The sequence below is a fragment of the Lichenostomus cassidix genome, chromosome 8 (assembly GCF_008360975.1).
Source record: "Lichenostomus cassidix isolate B80296 chromosome 8, HeHo_3.0, whole genome shotgun sequence".
In the NCBI taxonomy this organism is placed as follows: Eukaryota; Metazoa; Chordata; class Aves; order Passeriformes; family Meliphagidae; genus Lichenostomus; species Lichenostomus cassidix.
Window position 1 is genome coordinate 19372387 of NC_139489.1, and position 23053 is coordinate 19395439.

The 23053-nt window shown below is 37.1% G+C and overlaps 1 long non-coding RNA gene across 1 annotated transcript in view; it reads right to left on the bottom strand.

The window, feature by feature from the left end:
• Positions 1–9503, bottom strand: part of LOC146433993 (uncharacterized) — a 30180-nt gene extending 20677 nt beyond the window's left edge. The window contains exons 1-7 of the long non-coding RNA XR_014853621.1: positions 9340–9503; positions 7950–8020; positions 7391–7498; positions 5388–5526; positions 5167–5193; positions 4735–4908; positions 4518–4596 (exon numbers count right to left, since the gene is read on the bottom strand). This is a non-coding gene — a long non-coding RNA (uncharacterized LOC146433993). The remainder of the gene's footprint in view (positions 1–4517; positions 4597–4734; positions 4909–5166; positions 5194–5387; positions 5527–7390; positions 7499–7949; positions 8021–9339) is intronic.
• Between the last annotated feature and the right edge of the window lie 13550 nt (positions 9504–23053).

The window sequence follows — 23053 nt, forward strand, 5'->3', positions numbered from 1 at the left end:
TGTGTGTTATCTCCTGGTTTCTTTCATGCACTGCACTTTATCTCAATTTTCTTAAGGCTATAACAGCTCTGACAGATTACCATTCTTTTACATCTACTGTACAGAAATTAATTTGAAACACAAATATTATCAAGTTTCATATGTGAAGATCTAGCAAAGACAAGTTTATCCAAGAAGAATTCAGCTCCAAAATCTCTATACTCAAAGTATTTCATAAGATATTAAAATCCATGGATTTAAAATGTGTTTCAAATCACAACAGTGTGCAGCCTTACGGCAGATGGTAACAGGTGACTGGGCTCAGGCTCTGGATGTTTGTCTCTTTCCCAGCTCCTCCCAAAAGGCTAAACCCCCTTTCTTATTTTTGTCTTCTGCAGAAAAACTCACAGGTCCTGGCCCTGACAGTTTACCTACCAAGTGAAATCCAGTTCCTGCTAAAATTCTCATTGACCCCAATACAGCCATGATTTCACCCAGTGATTCACCACATCTCCACAAGGCAACCCTGCAAAATGACCTGGTGTTCACACTGCAGCACCTTAGATGTCAAAACTATGCTGCTTTCCTCAGAAGCACTCCCAAAGAGAAGGGGAAATTAGGTAGTGTATATTAAGATATATCTCTAGGTACAAGCCTCAAAACATCCACAGCCCTGACACAGCAACTTTACACACAGGAATGATTTCTAAATGACAGACCTTAATCAAGAATAATACTCAGGCTCAGGTATGAATGGGAGACAGGTACCAGGTTACACTCTAATTAAATAGATGGAGTCAAATACTCAAGATTAATTAATATGTTAAACCCTTGGGGCTTATCTCCAGACAGAGATTCTATAAGAAAATCACTAGATACATAAATTATCTTTCAAGAGAACAACATTTATGTTTACCAGGTAATTTGGTTTGCAATATTAGTTCCAGAAATAACCTCCCTATATCTATTGGCCCATGTTACATTGATTTGTAGTTAAATGATGATTATTGAGGTTACAGTGTTAAACCACCAGAAATCAGACACATGCAGTCCCAGTTTCCCCTCAAGTGCTGAGTCCCAGTCTTCCTTTCTTCTTCCCCTCCCCATTGCCAGTCCTGTTCTGTCTCTCCACCACCATAATGCAATCAGCACTCTGGGCAGATGTAATCCCAGTCCCTCTCACAGCTCCCTTCTCCCTGACATCATGCCCTGACTCCTCAGCAGTGCAGCAATACAAACTCTTCCTCTGATTTCCAAAATCTCCATCAACACCATGTCATAGTGAGGAAAACAAACGTCTGCATTCACAGGTTTGGGACTCAGACCCCACACAGTCCTCCACAAGCAGGAGGTCTCATAGCAAGGACTGTCCTGTTGAGTCTGAAAATCTGATGCCCAATGTAAAGAATATTCACAGTATTCAATTTTTAAATGTGATTATTCTTCTAAGCCTTGTAAGTATTCAGAATTTTCAAATATTCAAAACTTGTCCTAGTTCAGATGCTCTTTACAGAAATGGTGAAAGGAATCTATCACTGGCACATGGGATGAATTGTAACAGTCCCTACACAAGGAACCTAGGAGTCCTCAAGGAACATATGATCAAAATACTTAAATATGGTAAATGCAACCAAGTTACTCTAGAGGTTCCTTAGAAAAGAATGCTGCTGTCTCATAATAAATGTCAACACAAATAAAACCAGCTTGGGATACTGAAATATCTCAAATAATGGCTCCAGTTCTGACACCTGAAGGAGACACAAAACTGCCACCCTCCATGTAGTGCACTTAGGGAGACTTCTTTTTAAATTAAATGATTTGTGATCTCTGTTTTCTGTTTCCCCAGAACCTCAGTGAAAATATTCTCAGTATCCAATATTACCAGCACACTGAACTCAGAATAACAGAAAGTTGTGGCTAGCACAGGTTTTTCCCATGAGAAATTTTCTTGTGTTTTATAAATAAAGATAAAGTTTGGATGTTGTTGGAACAGTGTCCCAGAACTTGGGCAGTGCAGGCCTGGCCAATCAGGCCTGGGGGAAGGCTTCTGACTGACCAATCTGGGTGACTTTTGAGAACTCTATATATGTGATGAAATCAAAACAATAAAGGTCATTCCTTCTTGCCACTGAGAACTGATGCCTTCATTACTCTGCTAGCTGCTCAACAGCGACAGAAAATCACTAACAGAAGTTAGTAACAGAGAGACTACTCTCTCCCACAGAGAAACTCATGCAAACATGCAATGGGATGCAGCAAAAGCACCCTTTTCAAAAGGAACACAAGAAAATTAACCACCTTTTCTGCTTAATTCTACCCAAGTTCAGCTGGGGACAAATACATGCACCAGAATAAATTTAATCAGTTCTAGGTTTTTCTGTTATAAGCAGGGAAGAAAATAGTCAGCAGAGGAATGAGGTCAATAATGCTGAAGATATCTTCTGGTCGAGCACTGAATGTTAAAGGTCCCTTGTATGTATTTTGATATTGTTTAGCTATACTAGCAATTCATATTCAAGGAATAAAGGATTCCCATAACCTTCTGCTGAGAGGATTAAGATTGCATTCGCCAAGAGCAACTCATGGCTTATCTGGGGTCACCCAGTAGGTTTTTTATGAATGTATTATTGCTTCCTCCAAAATAATTCCAGAAGTTTTCAAAACCTTACCACAACCAGAGAGGAGCTACACCATTGTTTTCCAGACAAACGAAGCACAGCTAATAATCTATAATTGCTTGATAAATGTCATTCTGCAGTGTTATAAAGTAGCCAGTGTTTGTCAAGGATGTCTCAAAGGGTAAATGATTATTTATTTCAGAGTCCAAAGGGTGAACAGAAACTTAGCTGGCATTATAGAGATGCTCTGGCTGGAAGAACCAACAGCAAATGTATCAGGCAGCTTTTCCCCATCCACAGTAAAGGGTTAATTTCCAGTGCCCTTTGCATGGCCACTGAGAGGTATTTCCTGCCACTTTTCTATTACCTACCAGCCTTTAAATTACAGCTCTTCCAGTGAGGTTGTTACAAAGGCCTCAGAAGTCATCAGCCAATTCATGAAGTGCTAAATCCAGAGACAGGCACCATCCCAGGGCATGCATGGCAGCAAAACAATTCATAGTCAAACCAACACGAAATGATTTGAGAATGACAGCAATTTAAAGAAACTAGCTTCAGAATGGTTTATTTTGATTCTATATTTAAGCTTGAATAGTTCTGCTGACGCAAAGGTTTTTAAAACAATGTTCCAGACAGAAATTAAGTTCAGAAATGTTTAAAATGCAGTAAAATAGTTCAATAAAAACAAAACAAAAAAACTCCTGCAGGCTGATTTAGGAGAAGATTCTAACATCTGTACTCCAATTTAGGATTTTGAATCAGGCTGATAAAAACATTAAGAAGTCTCTAACTGGTGATAATGAATGCAATCAAGCCCTCTCAAGAGAATTATGTTTCTGAATAAATGCCAATTATATGATTTGAACTTACTTATTTAACATCACTGTCATCACTTTATTCTGAAAAAAGTAAGTTTTCTTTTTTTTTTTTATGCAACTGCTAGACATCCTGTATATACAATATACCACTAGGAAATTAGAGATCACATAATTGCCTCAGGATAAGATGCTTAAATTATGACTATTCATTTTGCTTCAAAAATCTCTATCTATTTGAGCAGTATTATAAACATATTTTAATGTGCAATCCCAGTAGAGTATGGTTTTCAAATATAGCACTGTATGTTTTCTTAGGAAACTCAAAACCATTTTTAAAATGCTTCAGTTTCTTACTATTGAGTTTGTGTATGTTTTGAACTTGGGTTGTCTCCAGTCACTCAATGCATCCCAACACAGAGGCTGAAGGGTTTCTTCTGTTGGGTTGGCAACCAGAGCTCTCTGGCAGAAACCACTGATATTTCTGATTACAGGAAGATATCACAGATACAACCCATAATGCTCCTGAATGGGCAGCATTTTGGAGATTTCCTGCTGAGGTTTTCGCTTGCAAAACAAAATGCGGAAGAGCCTACTCCCCTAGAAACCAAAATGGTGGGAGTTCTATTTATTTAAATTAATTTCATTTATTTAATTTCATTTATTTTATTTTATTGTTCTGTTCTATTCTAATTTTTAAATTTACATTGGTGGAACATACTCCTCAAGAAACCTGTCAGGATATTTTTCTAGAGCATCATTTGAACGAAAGACTTGGACAAAAAAGAAATGGAATAATTATGCAGAAACAAATTGCCTGAAAGCAGAGGGGGTAAAACTAACTTCTCCACTTCTCATCGGTGAATAACAAAATTCCTTTACCAGTAAAAAAGAGAGAGGCAACTTTTAAAAATGTCTATAAATTAAATAGCAGCAGCAACCTGAAGCAGTCTAGACAGCAATGACCCACAGGTCAACAAATGATAAGTATTTCAAGCAGGGATGTCTGTTAAATTCAAAGCATCTGAATTTTACTTCACTTCTAAGTAAAAATGGTAATAGATACATATCCTTTCATGTCACATAAGCAGCAAACACATCTTACTTTTATTCAAACAGGGGATCCATATGCTCAGGTCTCAGCCATCCTCCATCTGAAAAGGTCAGAGGCAGTATGGCAGTATCTAGAGAGCCAGAATTGAGGAAAATTTTGGATTCAAGACCAGAAATTTTGCATTACTTCATGTTTGACAAGCTCCTGCAGCAAAACCTACCTGTGCCAAATTGAACAAAATAATCTTGATGCTGCAGAGAGTCCTTACCTGTGGGAGTCATTGTGGGAAAACACAATTTCAAGTAATGTGATATTGCTCATGCAAGCTGAGACACAAATATCAAAACTGCTTCTCCAAATAACATACAATGGGGACTTCAAGGTTTGTAGGCTTTTTGCAGAAATCTTGTGTTATGATTATTTTCTCAGCCAAGCTGGCAGACTAACAACAACAGAGCATAAACAACAATATCATGTCATGTGAGCAGTGAGTGAATGACAGTATAAAATAGCATTTCCCCTTAAAATAGATCTCTGTAGCTAGTTCTCTGCTGTACAAATAAAAACAGGATGAAATTAAGCAAACAGCTCTACCATTTGTTATGACTGACAGGAGTAAGGGTGTGTTTCAAATTTCAGGTATCCTGAAGAATGCTTAAACAAATGTGTTAAATGCCTACTTATTCTTAAAAATACTTACCTAAAGTTCTCCTAAGATTAAATCCACCTATGGAAAATTTAGACAAAAGAATTTTAAGCATACATGTGTTGAAGTAAATTAAGAGCAACATATTTTGTTCTTGTTTCCTCAACCCCTCCAAAAATATCATCCTCATGCTTTGTTTTTGTTGTAGATCTTAGTGGACCAACTGACATTCAGTTCTTCGAACACACATCTATGAAAACACTCAAGATGTTTACCTTTACTGAGATTTGGTCTTGCCAACTGCAGGAGTGCTCCACATTGCTGTGAGTACACTTGGTGGGACTAATTCCACATTGAGCCCCCATTCAAGAGGAAGGAATGAATTCAGACATACAGAACCATCTTGTTTTATATCTGCAATAAAGAGAAACAATCAGCACAATCATTTCTTTTGGAAGAAAGAGCACTTAACTCCCTGTAATTGGGATGAAATTCATACTTTCAAGGACATGACAAAGTAGGAATATGTAAACAGGACAGAGGAAACACAAACCAATTCATTTGCCTGGCAGTGAGAAGGAACTTGCCCTAGGAATTCCAGACACATAGGATGCCATAGGGACCCTTGTGGACTAAGAATAAATTCTAGTTCCAAGATGTCCTAAAATTTATTAAAAACCTCTGTCTTCTTATTTCTTTATCATTTATTGTAAGTTCTTAGTGGATCTGATGTGTCAAAGAGCAGGAGATAATCAAGAAAAATAACTTCATTTTAAGATTGTACATTCTTTGTACATTCTACCATGAACTTACAATAGTTGTGTGACACACCAAAACATGAGGAAATCGATTCATTCTTACACTTGCCTCTGGTTATTTCACCTGGTCATGATAATTCATGTCACAGGACAGGGCTGGCACTCACTGATTACTCAGTCACAACTAAGCCCCCCATATACTTAACAAAAATATGGAAGTGAAGTGTAAAACAAAACTCTAATTATTGGTGTTTAAACTCTTGAGGAGGTAGCAAAAAAGCCTTTTACAAAAACACATTCATAGATGTTAAAGTGTTTATACAGTTAGGAGATTTTTTTTTTCCCTCAAGAACCACAGCACATCTGTAATAGAAAGACTCAGCTGGAAGCTAAAGAAATATTCAAGTTTCAAGGTATGAAAATAGTGACACATGAAACAATGAGAAAGTCTCCAAAGTTGAATGAATTTTCAAAGAATAAAAGGAAAGTCATTAAGATAGAATTAAAATCAGTGGAAAAAGAATAGTTTGAATAAAACAGATTTAATCATAAGGTTGATTGAGATGTCTGTGGGAGTTGATAATGGGTGGCAATAAGATTTATAAGTAAATTAGGTATAATAAAAAGGTGTTAATTTTTAATGAGATGAGCTCTCATTAGAGACTAAAAAGAAATCTAGACTTTTAAACTTTTACATTTCATTTATGAAGGTATCAGAATTTGTTCTGAACTTGTGACACTTTTACAAGGCTTTTTTTTTGTGATTTCAAGGAAGTTTGCTGGCTGAGTAAGTTTGTAAAGAAGTAATTCCTTATTGGTTTTTGCACATCATTGATGGCTTCACAAATATAATTTTATTTCCTAAAGATCATGCTGATATTTATTTCCATATACGTGGGCCATAAATCCTTTCTTAGCTGTACAGCACTGCTGTTCTATTGCTGACCCAGAACCACAAAGGAAAGTTAGTTTTTTTAAGAAAATGGTGAGAAAAAGAAAAGCTATTGCCCACAGCTCCATGTCTGAAAAACACCTATTTCAGGGAGGACTCAGTGCTGGGAACTGCAAATCTCAGTAGGCATCTTCCCATTACCTTGTCAGTGCTCTGAGTCTGTGAGAGGACTGGAAATTAATCCATAATCTTGATGGCACTGATTCTGTGGGACAGGAGAGCATTCTGTCACAGACAATGTCTTGCAGGACACTTAAAAAACGATGCATGATCTCTCACAGCGCTGGAAGCTGCCACTTCCAATATCAAAAGCTAGCAGCAGTGCCAGTGGCACAGCCAGTGCTCCAACCTGCCCAAGGAGTTTGGGAATCTCTGCTGGGAGTCCCACCCTGCAGCAAAGGGGAGCACAGACACCAGGGCGGGGCTACAGCTAAAGAAGTTAATATTGAGCTGAGCTCCAGTACTCAACACAGAGCTCATCCTGTTCCCAACCTGCCTGTTTTTTAATATCACACATCCGTTCTTTACGTACAAAGAAACAGAAGTTATCAGAGAGATCAGTACTCACAGCAGTGCTGAGCACTTCATGCCTCTGGAATACATTTGTTGTCCATCTCCTCACTTGGGACAGAGAACTTGCAAGAGCTTTCTTCCCATATTGCCTTAGCAAAGAATCCTGCAGGATGGGGGAAAAAACAAGAAACCAAACCCATGACATTAACATTCTGAAGAGAGATGAAAATGGGAATTACAGTGTAAGCAATTCATATACATGTTAAATCTGATAGAAAAATAAGATCTATTCATTCCTATAGCATCTGTAGTAGTTATGGAGATGGGTTGAAGTCATAGTATAGTAATGAGAATATCAACAGATGTCAGCACACTGCAACACAGTATGTATTCACCTATTCTCCCACAGGATAAAATACCTTGTCAGCACCAAAATCTAGAAAAAATTTACAGACCTATGTTGTGAAAATACTTGACTACTCTGGGTCAGAAGCAACCTTCACCATTTAAGGCAGATTTAAACCCCATCTTTGCTGATCCTCTTTCACTGTGTCCTACTCTTACCTCATGCATTAGTTTTTCTTTCACAGCACCATTCAATGCAGTTTCCTTACCTGTGACAGTGCAAATATCAATGTCTGTATTCTGGTGCCAAACCAAGGAGTTTCCTCAAAACACCCAACAGCTGTAGAGATTATTTATAACCCATTAGCCCCAAATGTCAGCACAGTTGTTTAATAGGATCAGCCAGTGTTACTTATTATTAGGGATCTTACATCAAGGGCTACTACAGCCATACATCAGATCAAGCTCCATACAAATGTGTGTGTGCAGGCTGAAGATGATGGGCAGAGCCTGAGGCACACTTCACATGCAGACCCTGGGTATTTCCCCAAGCATGAGGCCAGCTGGGTACAATGGAAACACTGGTCACAAAGTGGAAATACTGAGATACAAGTGGGTATATTTAAGCTCCTCAGCTTTGCAACACGCCTGTTGCACCTAAACATAACACTAGCCACAGGTGTATCACATTATCTAGTGGCCTCTCCTCTAGGGAGGAAATGCACAATTATAATCTTCCATAAACAACACAGGATGAAGAGTTAATAGATTCTGAGTTATATTTTTTCATATTCATCCATAAGTCATACATCAGTGCTGAACAGGAAAACTATATTCTCAAAATCATCCAAAGTACAACAAACACAGTTTTGAGATGCAAAAGTCAGGTTAGAAAAGAATTCATGGGCTAATTTTATTTTCTGAATAAAATTTGAGAGGGTAATTTTGTGATTTTAGAACTAAGCTATCTGACTGTCATTCTCCATGAAGGGCTATGAAGAGAACAAACACTGCACAGCAAAGGTGACCTTTATTGCAACCCCTCAAAGTGTCATCCCACAAGAGGACCTGATCACAGAGCAAAATCTTAGTAATGCAAAGTGTGGCTCCTCTATTTTCCCTTGTTCTTCTACAGTAAATACTATTGGCTTCCATATATTCATCTTATTGATTTTTTAATGATATGCACAGAAAAAGTGATTCCCAAATGTTCACTCTGTCACTGTGACTAATCATATTCTGTCTTGTCTAGATTTTACACCTTGAGGAAACAGTTGCGTCAATGATATTTTCCATCAATGTGTCCTGCAGATGTCAAGAGGTAAGCAGTAATGGCCAGATAAACCTTATAAAGAGCAGGATGCTGTTTAAATACTAAATAAAACCAATAATCAATACAGAAGCCAGAGGCAGAGTACAAATTTGCCTATTTTAAATAATTTCCTTCAGCCATATAAAATGCAGTGCTTACTAGCCTCATTTTCTTTTAAGGTCTTGAGTGAAAACTCTTTATATCTTCCTTCTTATTGCTACCTTCTAATGGATAATTTTAATGTTCATACAAATGTAGCTGTAACGCTAAATTCACCAAGAAATATTGCAGGCTTTCTCAGTATGAACAAATGTGGCTTTTTTGGAGATTATTTACTAAAAAGTTACCTGAAATGAAATTTGAAGCATGGAGCAGAAAGCTGTCTGAAAGCTTGTTTCCAGGTTATTGGATTATTCTCAGTTTTATCCAGGATACTTAAATCAAAGTGATTTCTGAGTTCTTTATAATTATCCCACAATGTTGTCGGAAGATGGAAGATGGGACAACAAAGCATCTGTGTTTAAAAAAAAAATAAATAAAAAAGAGAAAGAGAGACAGTAAAAATTACTTTCTCCAGACCAGACAGTTAAGTTCAGTACCCCAACATTTCTGCAATAACTTATTCACCTCCTTGTAACCATCTAGAAGGTAGTGCAGGAAAAACTGCAGACTCTATAGATATGTCAGCACCAAATTTTCTTTTTCAAGAGGCTACAGGATCTACTGTGTTTAAGAGATGGGAAATAAACCCTGTTACGTGCTGATTTTAGGAAAATAAAGATAACATCTCACTTCACATTCTCATCAGCGTTTGATGAGCACACTGGCCAGGTAAAAAAAAAAAAAAAAGGCTGCAAAACCTGGCTGAAAAAACATAGCCCAAACCTAGTTTTTCACAGTTCATTACTAAAAGCAAAGGAGACTTACCTGGCAGAAGGACACCACCCCTCTGGCCCTGCTGGGTCAGTGGTGTGTTATGCTTTGTCTGCAACATTTATGAGAAACACCTGCATCAGAGATAGTTAGAAACTAAATGAATATTCTGTTTCTAAATATCAGAGATCTTTAGAAACTATGATGAACTAAAACTCTTTAATGCAGATGATCACAAGAAAGTGATCAACTTTTTTCTCTAAAGTCTTTAAATTTTAGCTTATTTGCAGAGCTGCTTAAAGTATAGCATGTGACTGGACTGGCCCATGGGGAGTTCCTGAAAGTACTGTGACACCAGTACTCCTATAGTCCTTACTTTTGCAGCTTCCATCAATTGATCATTAATGAACCACAGGCACTGGCCAAATTTAACTCCAGGACTAGAAAGGGCTGAAATTTGGAGCCATGGAATTCTGTTCATGCCAACGCTGTCAACATATTTTCTCTAGTACACAAATAGAATCTGCAAATCTGCAGCAACACAGGGGCTCCTTTAGAGAATCTCATGTCATCCTTTCCATGAAGATTTCAGTTAGTGGATTTTTAGTCTTGACCACCACTTAGCAGGGTAATTGTCCATGTCCCATGAATGAGAGTCCCAAAAGGGATTTGTGTCCTGCATTTGAAGGACACAAAAGGAAGGCCATTACATGTGTTGAAAGAAAAATGTTATCTACTGTTTCTTTGCGTTATTGAAGTTGTAAAATATTTAATATTCTTCACCTAATTTGGGGCAAAACAACTGATCTGCACTAACCAGGAGAAGCAAAAGTTTTCAGTAGATTTCTTTCCTTAACTGTTCAAATCCTACTAGATTTCCCTCTATGGTGAATACTCCATGAAATATAGAAGGATATATGTTCTCTCACACTTTTCATTCCTACAGTTTTTAGTCTCCTATAATCTACATAGGTGTCAAACCCTACATATGGACCTTGTGGGTTTCTATTGGAAATCTAAAGAAACATTTTCAGAGCAGCTACCCTACATATGAGAAAAAGGATGAGAGTAAAAAGGCACCTGTGAGAAAAGATAAAATACAAAATCAGTGGATACAGTCAATTAATGCACGTGAGAAAACAAAACCAAAGCCAGAAAAATCAAAAGTATCTCAGGCAAGGGACACACAAGATATTAAGAACAAAAAGGTAAATCTCAGATTTACTGAAGTAATTTAGAGTTTTGTCATAAACCTTATGGTTTCTAATGTTATTTGAAAGCCCAGATAAACACAAAAGCTCACTTTTGCTCCTCTCTCAATTTAAATACCTTTCCTGGGGAGCTACTGCTTTTAAGGAAGACCTTGTCCCTAACTGGGTTCTCACACGGAGATTTAGCTGCAAATAATTTCTTAATGTTATTCCATTGAGAGTATAGCTACTTACTGTGAATATTCTACCACACTTGAATGAGTCAAAGGGTCACACATTTATGTTTGTGCTCTCAGATCTAATTGAACTAAGTAACATAAGTAATAATTATGGTTATAATTGCAATTGTAATTATACAAATGACATTATATGAATTTAAGGCTGGTATAATTGTTAATCATTTAATCGAGCTTTGCTGTGCACAGTCTCAAGACCACATTGAGTGTAGATGTCTAAACTAATGCATCTCTGGTTTCTTTCTAAAGGCAGAAACGGAACAGTAATTGAAATCCCTCTTGAAAGGTGTTTTGGTTCAAGAGAAACAATCATACATTGGGAAAACAGCCCACTTGGGTTTGATGGTAGGAGTGTCATATGAAGGTTCTGGAACACCATTTTTGTTGTTAACCATTAAGGTTGTCAGATTATCCACAGTCCACAAATAATTAATATGTCTTCATATTATTTTCCTGGGGTTATTACCTTATGAACTACACCATGGTTAGGTTCACAAATGAGAATTTGTCACCAGGAATTGAGAAGCTAAGGACAAAAAGTAATCTATTTCTGAGCGTATGTGGGACTGAGCAGGGACCTTTTTTTGCCCTGCTTGAAAAGCTGAAAGAAACCATTTTTACAGGTCCCTTAAGTTATTTTCCTTTAGCTCAATGTAGATTTTCCTGTGATTTTAATTGGTTTGTTAACATGTGTTCACTCATTAACTGGTTCACTAAGGTTAACTAAAGACTAATGTCTTATTTAAAAATATTCTGTCATTACCCTGCACCCACATACTGCAGCTCAAGAGCAACAGAAGGTGTTTGGCTTCCTGCAGTGTTATTTAAAGACTTATAGAAATAGACATAATTTTAACCTACGTCTCTATTCACTCTTTTAATGTGGGCTTGCAGCCTTTTTTTTAGAATGTATTGATATTAAATAGCTCATCCACATAAAATAAAGATTATTACCAGATTTATTTAGATGTAACAAATCTGAGCTTTTCTTGTTTTCATTTTGAGAACAATAACATGAAAAAATGTTAGTCTTAATTTAAAAGAAATAAAATCAAGTCCATGTATCTGTATTTCAAAAAGATTTATCTCACAAGAAAAATGTCAGTCAAAGAATCACAGGGGAATAGGGTCCCCATTAAGCTTCTTTGGTTAACTCACATATCCAATCTTTTTGACTTTTTAATATTAATTTTTTCTTTCCTTTTTTTTTTAATAATTTTGTAATGTTGAATTAGAATACCCAGTCTAACATACTGCTTGTAACCATAGAAAAAACTACAAAACTTTCTAATGGTCTTTTCTCCTTTAATTACCAGATAGATAATTACAGTTCTAGATTTAGATCTCTGCGTGTAATAACTTTCATTCCAGTCTCAATAACAATGAGTAATAGAAATTCATAAGTACTGGAATACACAGAGTCTTACAGATAGTGAATCAATTCCCAATTTATGATTTACTTTGACATAGGCAAATCAAAAGGCAAGAGACATTTACATGAAAGCAATTCACAATGTTACATCAGTAAAAAGTATTTCCTGCTTTGTAAACAATCTGTATCAGGGAACAATTACACCAAAGGTTTTTTTAAGTATTCTGCTAAGGGAATTTTAAAAAAAGGGTTGTGGAAGGCAGGGCACTGAGTTTCATAGCTGCACAAAATATCCTCTGGTAGGCACTACAAACAGGCAAGTAAAACCCCCCGAAACACAGGAGTGGAACATGCACTGAGAGGTAAAGAGAGAGGAAAAAACAGTTCATTCATATAATTCAGGAACCACAGTGTACTGACTGCTTTTTTTTAAAAAAATGCCAAGAGCTACACTTTCCACAAGTCTCACACACGTTCCTGTACCAACAGCACCTGATCTCCAAGGATGAGAAGGGAAGCTGCTCTGGCTGTGCAGTGATGTGCAGGAGGTGCTCAGCTCATCAGGGACCAGGAACAACCTCCCTTTCAAAAGCATTATAATCCCAACTCCTGCTGTAAACACCTGGATCTCTCAATCACAATCTCTTCTAGTGTGCAATAAAATACAATAAGGCATATTTCAGGCCCTGGAACTAAGTCACACTGAAATATGTTGAATATCTAGGATACACTCTCTCCTGGGGAGGGGGCAGAGGATATCTTTTCTGAAAAAGAATGCATATTCCTTTTTGCTCCACAATTCACATCTGCTTAGTAAATAGTTTGGGAAACTGACTAGCTGAGCATAAAGGAAAGGGGCTTCATGTATTTCTAAAGCTATAACTTAAACTGAAAAGAGCATTTTTCTAAATAAACAAAGGAAGCCATGAGAAAGTAGGACATGACTGGTTTATGCATCAAAATGAATGATAATAGAATCACTGTGCAACAGTTCTTCACTGTTTCAGATGCTGTATTTTTACTTCATTGCTTTGGCATGCTTTTTTACCATGTGAGACAAATGTAAGATTGTTTCCCTGACGGTCAATATTGCACACAGACTCCAAACAACTGCCACTGATATTTTATAACCACAGTGCAGAGAGATATGATACTGACTCTATATGGACTGTGACTGGAAAATCCTTTAGTAGTGCACTTGGCTGAAATTCATACCTGAACTGTAACAATTCATGCCCAGTTTTCATTTTTATGAAATAATCACGTGTGCTGCAGAGGACATCAATTACTTGAAACTTATGAAATGATCAGCCTTATAAAATTACACAAAGTTGAAGAGGGGTGGTTTATCACTATTTTTGTTAAGAGTGAATAATACATTCCAAAAGCGATGAAAGTTCAATAATTGCAGCAATTTGTTGGTGGGGGAGTTTAGGTTAGTCAGTTGGTTGGCTTTTTTAGGGGGTTTATTGTTTTTTTTTAGAATTTCCAGTGTCCTGTTAAATCTTCAATCTGTTGAATAAAAGATAAACAACTGAGACTCCAAAAGCAGACTGTGTCTGCTGATTCACTAGGTTTGGAAAAAACAGGAAATTGTGTTTATCTCTTACCTATAAGCCATTATTCCTGATGTCTAAACTATTTGCTGGGAGTACAAGACTAACATGTGTATCTGTCAACAAAATGGGTCACCTCTATACTCCTCTATATTTTCTTTAGTTGAAATCAATAAAGAAGAAATCAGAAGCATCAGACACTGGAGGGCAGGAATGACGAAGTGCTTAACATTTCTCCCTGATGTCTGTATCACAAGACACATGGCTGGTTCCCAACTATTTTATCAGTTGTCACATTTCACCTGCTTGTGCATCCTCTGGCCCTTCTAAATCTTTTGCATGCTAAGACTTTTTTGTCTTTGTCACAAGGTTATGAAAAAGAATGCTGAAGCATAGTATTAATTTATTTTTTCATGCTTTACATAAAATTAATATGCAAAACACACAGATTCAGATTACATCTCCCTCAGTATCACACATACAGAAATCATAGTGCAGGGAAAAACCAAACATGTAAACAATGAAGTGTTAATCCTATTGTGACTAATGTGCATTGCTTTCACTGACACATAAATGAAGGATAGGTTATAATTACTTCTCTGTAAAAATAATCATTATAAATAATTTATGTTTTTCTGTAATTTAAAAGAGATTGCTTTATGACCTAGACTGAGAGGCAGCATCAGCATCATATCACATAGAGAGGAGTGAAATATAAATCAGTATTAATGCAAAGTAGACACAGCAGCACCAAATCACAAAAACAGTAAAGGATACAAATTTTCACCCTTTCAGAATGCATTTCCTGAGTATGTCTTGACTGCAAGGTCATCAGCTCCAGATATATAACCTGAAAGTATTACTCATTGGCAGTGATGTCACTACAGATGATTAACCTGGTAACTGATTATGACACCTAGTTAAGGCAGAGGTAGATTTCAAATTTACTAGGTGACTACAATAGAATATTTATGTGAGCTCTCCAGAAATCCAGCAGAAAACTTCTCATATCAGGATGCTTTATTAAAATGACTGCAATGCAATATATACAGAGAGCATGTTCTGGCTTATTATGAATTTTGTCCTGGGTTTTTCCCATAGGAGCAAACCCACATGGAAGTAACAGGACAGTTCTGGCAGAGAACCAAGTTCATATTATATCCAAATTCTATATATTTAGATATATCAAATATATATCAAAATATATACTCTGAAATAATACATATTCAGGATCAAAATCTCAGTAATTCCAAAATTTGGATCTGGATTTCAAATATCGGAGGGATTGAGTCATATGCATTTTGATTTAGTCATCTCAATGCATGCTGAAAAGGCTCTAAGATTGCCTGGAAAGGTTGTGGATATCCCATCCCTGGCAGTGTTCAAGGCCAGGCTGGATGAGGCTCTGCTCACCCTGGTCTAGGGGAAGGTGTTCTTGTCCCTGCCAGGGGATTGCAACCAGACCATGTTGAAGGTCCATCCCAACCCCAACCATTCTATGGTGCAATTCTATGCACACACCTAATTGTTTCTCCAGCTAATTACCACAGGGGCAGTACCTACAGCATCCACCAGAACCATTCAAAACATTACTGCAATGTTTGTTCATTTAAGACAGAAATAAAGAAGCATTGTGTAAGCTCATTTCTTTAGCAATATCTGTGTCTACACTGGGCCGTGGGCACTGAAGAGCATCGCTGGGCTACTCTGAACTTTTAATAAAACATATGCAACCTGTGTCAAAAATTGTATTTAACTGTTTAAATCTCTGTTCCTAATACCTCAATATCTGTCAGAATCAAAAATATCCACATCAAAACCTTTGTGTCTCTGAACCATTTCCCAGTTTTGTTAGCAATTTCATATGTAAAAGGAAACAATTCCTTTGGCAGATCCATATTGGTACTACTCATCACCAGTTACCAGGAGATCCAAGAAGAAAACACAGAGAGCACCAAGGGAGCCTATTTAATAGCTTGAAAACTTGTTTAGTCTAGTGGGATTTTTTACACTGAAATACAGAATTCCCAGCTGCTCAGATATATTGAAAATCCTTACAAGGGTTCAGAACTTACATGGTTTAATAGCTGAGTTTAAGCACTAGAAACCTCAGCACACTGAACCTTCCCCCCATGACTAGAAACATATCACAGTGCACTTCTCATCTGACAAGAAAAGTGGCTAAAATATCTCGAGAAGATGCAGATGTCAAACATTAATCATAACCAATGCACACTGCTATGGCCCAGTAACTGCTGGTACTTAATTTCAACAAAATCACAATACTCTCTCAACCTTTCCTATGCGGCTGTGTAAACATGACAGCAACTTTAAATCTTGTTGACAGTGACTTCCCTACCTGTCAGCAGGCAGGCAGCTGCAGTTCAAACAGTGCTGCACACAAAAGCATTTTTGAATTCCCACCCTGAGCTCTGAGCTCAACAGTGTACTTTGGGACATGGTTGAATGCTAAGCCAGAAATGTCCCTGCTTTACAAGCAATTAAACAATTAAAAACTATGTCTATGAAGCAGGGAATAAAGGTTAATTAGAAAGGAAAATCAACCAGAATTTGAAACAGGACAGAAAACTTTTTCAGAGGTAATTAAATCAAACTTGTAAAACCACAAATATAATGAAATTATCTCTTCAGCAGTATACCCAGATTCTCACAATAGTTAGGAACATGATAGGTAAGTACTTTTACCTATATTACACCTACCTGCCTAAATGCATAAAGGTTGCTATCTAAAAGCCCCATTAGTAAGTGAACTGGAATTCAACCATGATTTTCACTGCCTTTGCTTCACAGATTCATATTAGAAGTCTGAGTCAAAGAGCAGAAATAAATTCATTAGCTATCCCACAAAATTCTGCTGCTTGATTATTTTCTTTAATAATATATCTTAGATTGTTTCTCTGAGCATGTGCACTTTTTATTCAGTAACATTTTGTTGATTCAAGTAACCCCAAACAGCAACACACACAACAATGGGTTCAAATAGAATGACTTGAAGGACTTCTAAACTGTCTGTAGGCAGAACATGATTACCTGATAGAAGATTTCAGGAGAAATGCCAGATAAAGAGAATATATCTGTTAAGCTGGTCTAAACAGCATATTTAAGCCTACATTCTCTGTATATTTTTGTGTTTGGGTTTTTAATATTTAGCCATGTGAACAAAATGAAAGATCAAACTGAAGTTGTAGTAGGGCTGTTTGTCTTTACTATCTCAACTCTGCTGTATTTTAAGTCATCTATCCCTAGAGCAAGTTTAGTCACCAAAAGCATCAGTGCCTGCAGACGTCTGGTTTTGAGAATTTTTGTTGAAAATAACTGGCATATTTCTAATTATTTTCCAATCCTCTGGAGAAAATCCCCATATTGTAACTGCAGCCTGACATTACAGCATGCAGTTTCCTGAACTAAATAAAGAAAACGTTAGCAATTTGTATAGTAGAACCTGATTGCTTTCCCTCTCTCATTTACAGTTTGTTAAATGAGAAGCTGCATAAAACAAATAAATGAAGCAGGTGCATGTCAGGTTCTGGTTTGGAAGACTGCCAGCTGATCAACTCCACCAAGGTTTTATTATCTAACCGGAAACAATTTGTTGGTGCTTAGATTTTTCCCTCAAGAATAACCTCTGCCAACTGGAAACAGCTCAATGAACAAAATGCTGTAACTATTGAAGATTCAGGTAAAAGCTTTTTAGCAATCATTGTGCCCAACAGGCTCTTATCCCTCTGTATATGCATATAGACACACATGCAGGCTAGTCTGAAAATATATTCCAAATTTTATGTCAAAAACCCACAAAAATAACAGCAGGCCATCAAAAAGAGAGACCATGTTTTTCCACGGGCTTTGTGATAAACATTAAAACAATGATTGAACAGAAAATCTCATATTTAGTAATTTGGAGGGCATATTTTCCAGCTGGAGAGCTTCCTTTGGAGCCTAGTAAACAGCTGGAGGGGATGGATAGAATATTTGGTAATGCTGTCCATTTGGCCTTTCTTCTGCTTTCATCAAACTTTTAAATGGTTTGCAGTGGAAAAGCAGGATTGTAGTGTCTTGTATTCGTGCCCAGTGCACATAATTTGCAAGAATATCAGACAGAGTGGTCTGCCATGCCATGACTGTTAGCAGTTGTAACAGAAGCTTTAATGCTGCCCTGAGTTCTTGTTAAATATGTGTTGCAGCATTGTTGAAGCCTACACTTGCACTAAATTTCAGCCCCTGGGCACAGTTTTTAGCCCTCCCCCCAGCTTACAAGGGAAGATGTAAATCCTGCAGCTAACACAGATGCTCAAGAATTTGCTGTCCTAATAGGAGCTGCAGATTTATATAGGAACATATTTTTAAAGCGTCAGAATTGCTACTTTCAGGAGTATCTAAATCAGTTCAAATGCTAAGGTATTTCTTCCACTCTGCATTATAAAACATTTCAACCTGTTTATTGCTCCTCTTCTCAGCTCATGGATAGTACTCACACCATGGGAACACCTAATAGTGTGCTTTCCCTTGGGGAAATGTTCTATGAATACTGTTTAAACATATTTACTTTGCATACTTTTTAATATATATATCACTGAAGGGAAAATTTACAAAAGCTTGTTTATGGTAGAAGTCTAAATTGAATTGTTCTTCAGCAAGGTACGTGTACTTTTGCAAACTGTATGTCAAATTTAATAGCAGAGCCCATGTATTTTTGTTATTGCAAAACAGTATATAAAAAAGAAATCTATAACTTTTCAGAGAAAAAAAAATGCTTAGTCCTGATTGTTTTTTTAATATATGTGTAACACTAGTGGAAAGTAATTGAAAAAAAGAGTTGGAAGAGACTTCAAGCAGTCCTCCTCTCTCACACCCCTACCACAACAAAGGATTAAAAATATCTAACCTATATTTGGTAGATGGTTGTACATCCTGTTCACAAAATCCCTTCGTGATGGAAATTTCATTGTATTCTATGAAACTTATATGAGAGAATATCTCCCACTGTCCTTACTTTGGGAAGGTTTTATTAGGGCTTTATATAAATCTCACTTTCTGCAACAGAAGCTCAACTGTCCTTGGAGGCTGGGGAAGATTTCTTGCATTTTTCTTCCATTTTCTTTAAATCATTTGAAGACCTACCACATCTCAAGTCCTGTCTTCTCTATTCTTAATACCAACAATAGCCTTCTATTCCTTTTTCACAAGTTAGATTTGCTATATTTTGGATCCTTCTCTGCATCACTCGATCCTTCCCAGTTTGTCCTTACATTTCTTGAAGTTTATGTCAAAAAATGGCAAGAAGACTCCAACAGAGGTTTTATTAACACTGAGTGGAGCAGAAGGATTATCTCCTGTTTCTGAATGCACTCACAGCTTTCACATCTCAGAATGAGGCCTGCCTGCCTGTTTCCACAATAGAACAACAACACTGATTCATGTTCCGTTTACGATTTGCAAAGGGACACTTGTCAATCTTTGGCTTGTGACCAAAATACTGCTATTTAATGGGTCAGTTGCTAACTTTTATCCATAAATATCCTTCCTTAAGAGTAGTACTTTGAACTCTCCTTAATCAACTACAGCTTTTCATATTAGACCAATTTTTCAGTTGTTGAAAATTTTTTGAATTACAATTCTATCCTACAAAGTGCATGGATCCCCTCCCAGCTTGGTGCCATCTGGAAATTTAGTCAACAATCCTCTGTGCCTTGAAAGCCATCCACAAAAAGCACTTCCAATATCTGTGTGATAACAATCCTTTTTCTATCTATATCTATCTATCTATCTATCTATCTATCTATCATCTTTTTTCCCCAAAGACAGACTACATTTGGAAGGAAGAGTTCTGACCAAGTTCAGTGAGGTTAAACAAGAAGAAACTGCACTATTTCAGTAAGAACACCTTACTTTCAGGGGCAGGGGGGTTAATAAAAATCATGAGACAAATTCATATAAAGCACTAAATTTGTATGATGATGTTTCAGTGTTTTCTTAATGGTGCAACTGCTATATGAGAAGAAATGTGAAGATATGGCAAATCACACAGCACTGTGTTTGCAAATAACATGACAGTGCTATGCAAGATGTAGTTCAGGTTTTGCTCACCCATCACAGAATGCCCTCTGATTTTTATTATGTATACTGCTTTAGACACAGGATTAATCCCAAATCCAAACTATAACCACAGGCCAGGGAATTAACCAGTAGAAGAACTCCTTTATATACCATGATCTGATTTCTCAATGTAGTTAACTAGGACTTTTCGTTATGAAGAAAAATTTAAATTATTCAGGAGTTTAAAACAGTCATCAGTATGCTACTCTTATTAAAATTCTTAATAAGTTGGTAACATTCTTGAAGGCCTAGAAATGAATAAAAGACTATCTGTATATGATAATAATTCTTAAACAAGGAAATCTTCCTGTAAGGAGCTCTTCAGAGATATATTCTGAAAAAAGTCCACAATCTTACTGGTAGCATATGGGAGGAAATGAAATTAAATGAAATAAGAACATAAGACCAGCTGTGCTGGGTAAGAACAAAGCTCTATATAGCCTGTATTCTTTCTCTGACAGTGGCCAGAAGTGGATTATCAGGAAAGGCAACTGTGTAGTGATATTTCATTCAAAGTCTCTTATCCTTTAGCAATACAGTTTTCAGAAAGTTCTTGAGGCACAAGTTGTGTTTTCCTCAGTGGATCTGTCTTTCATGAATTTGACTGGTCACTCTCTCTTTCTGTATACTCTGACTCTAATGCAATAAAATAATAAGCTCACACCTTTAAGTATTCTGCCTTTTATTCCAATTATAACTCAAGTTAAACAATTTCCCATATCTTTGGAGCCCGATATTTTCCAGTGACAGAAATGGAAAGATGGCAAGACTAAAAAAGCAAATGAATTACACTCCAAGAAAAATCCTTCCCTCATTTTTACTCCACCTCTGTCTGTCAAGAAACACAATTTTAAAAAATCTGACAGCTTAAGTCACAAAGGTTTTTAAGAAGCCAGAATTCATGTATTTTATAGCTGATATAAAGCAAGCTCGCTCCTTGAGCCAAGCCCTTTCCTGAGTTATGCATGCAGGGGCCAGCTGCATATTTTGCCCCACTGTATTGTGATTGTTTACCCTGTAAGAAAGAAATATACAGAATTGAGTTTGAGTAATGGCAGAATGAGTCATCTGCTCCATCACCTTCTCCATGGGACTGCTCTCTATCTTACACTGTGTCCTCCTGTGCTTTGCACTCCACTACTAACTGATGACAGAACTGAAACGCCCACAGTGACAGAACATTCCCTGCTCTGGCAGAACCAAGGTTTTCTTGTTTTGCAGGATTCCATTTGCATGTTTCTGTACTGATGGTCCTCACTGCCCACCATGCCACAGCTCTACCCACAGCCTGCATAAAGGCAAGAGCTGCTGTCAGAAATGCCAGGGACTGTGTTGTACCCAAGACACCTCTCACATGGGGAGATTTGTTCATGACATTTGCTGTGGGATGGGGGAAGAAACCCTATCATTTTCTCACTTTCTAAAGCACTAAATTGAAGAGAAGTCCTTACACAGACAATGTCCTGGGGTGTCCCTCTGAAAACTGTCCTGGAAAATCAGCCCCAGTGGCCTGAACTGCTGAAACAGCATGAGGCTTTGAGCAGCTGCCATTTCTCTGTCACATCATTTACTGGCTGGCAGCCTTTTTTAAAAATGCAAGAAATGCAAGAAGTCAACACCCACTGCTAAAATTTTAAAGCTACTGCCGAAAATAATGCTTTCACAAGGAGACAGTGCTGCAGCACCTCTACATAAATGGTATCTGCCCTGCATCAGCTCACTCCTCTACAGTTGGAAAAGAATTTGCTCACCAAAACTTTCTGCACTTGAAATCGAGCAAGATGCTTTCACTTTAAGCTGAAACCTAATTAAAAAAAATGATGGCACGAATTGTACCTTCAGCTAGGGTTGCAAAGCATGGATGTAGCTCTGTTCGAAAGTCACCTCAATTTCCCTTCAAAAAGGGCAAGAGTCATGCAACAAGTGTATGACTCAAAGGGAACTTCACCTGGTGTACACTTCTTAGCAGAAGATTGTGAGGGGTGAGTGAGCTCAACAGGGAAGTTAGGAAAGATCTGCAACAAAGGATAACCTCGGTGTGGGACTCAGGTTTCCCTGTTACAATCTAGATATTCATTCAGGGCTGCAGCCACTCTCCTTTTTCCTCTAAGCAGAGGGAAAGAAACATAGGTAAAGAAAATCCCTGCCATACCTTCCTTAGATTTATTATAAAATTACTTTATAAATTTGACTTTCTAGATCAGGACAGATCATTTCCAAGAGGTTTTCTGAAACTAAATTTTTCAGACTGTTGGAAAGAGAAATCCTTCTGATAACTAATTTTCTTTAGCTTAACAAAAACAAATTCATAGTTTTGGAATAGAAGAACACTGTGCTGGGGACTCAAATAGCAAGTCACATGTTTCTGGTGTGACCCTGACATGCCAGGCTGAGGAAAAGCAATTTAGAATTCCTGCCTAAAATCTATGGGATCAAAGATCTATCTGCAACAAAAGTCATTACAGTTTAGTTTAAGGGCACACAAAATTTTGCATATACAAAAATTTAAAAGATCAAAGGGATGAGAGGCAAAAATTATTTAAAAAGAGAGATAGTCTCTAATTACCTAGTACAAAAGTACAGTAATGATAAAAGTGTCTTTTTCAAAGATGTTTTCCTTCAGTATTCTGGATAAGAGTTTCCTCAACATGAATCTGATTCAGGACATGAATATGTTGTTTGCAATCTTTTTGATG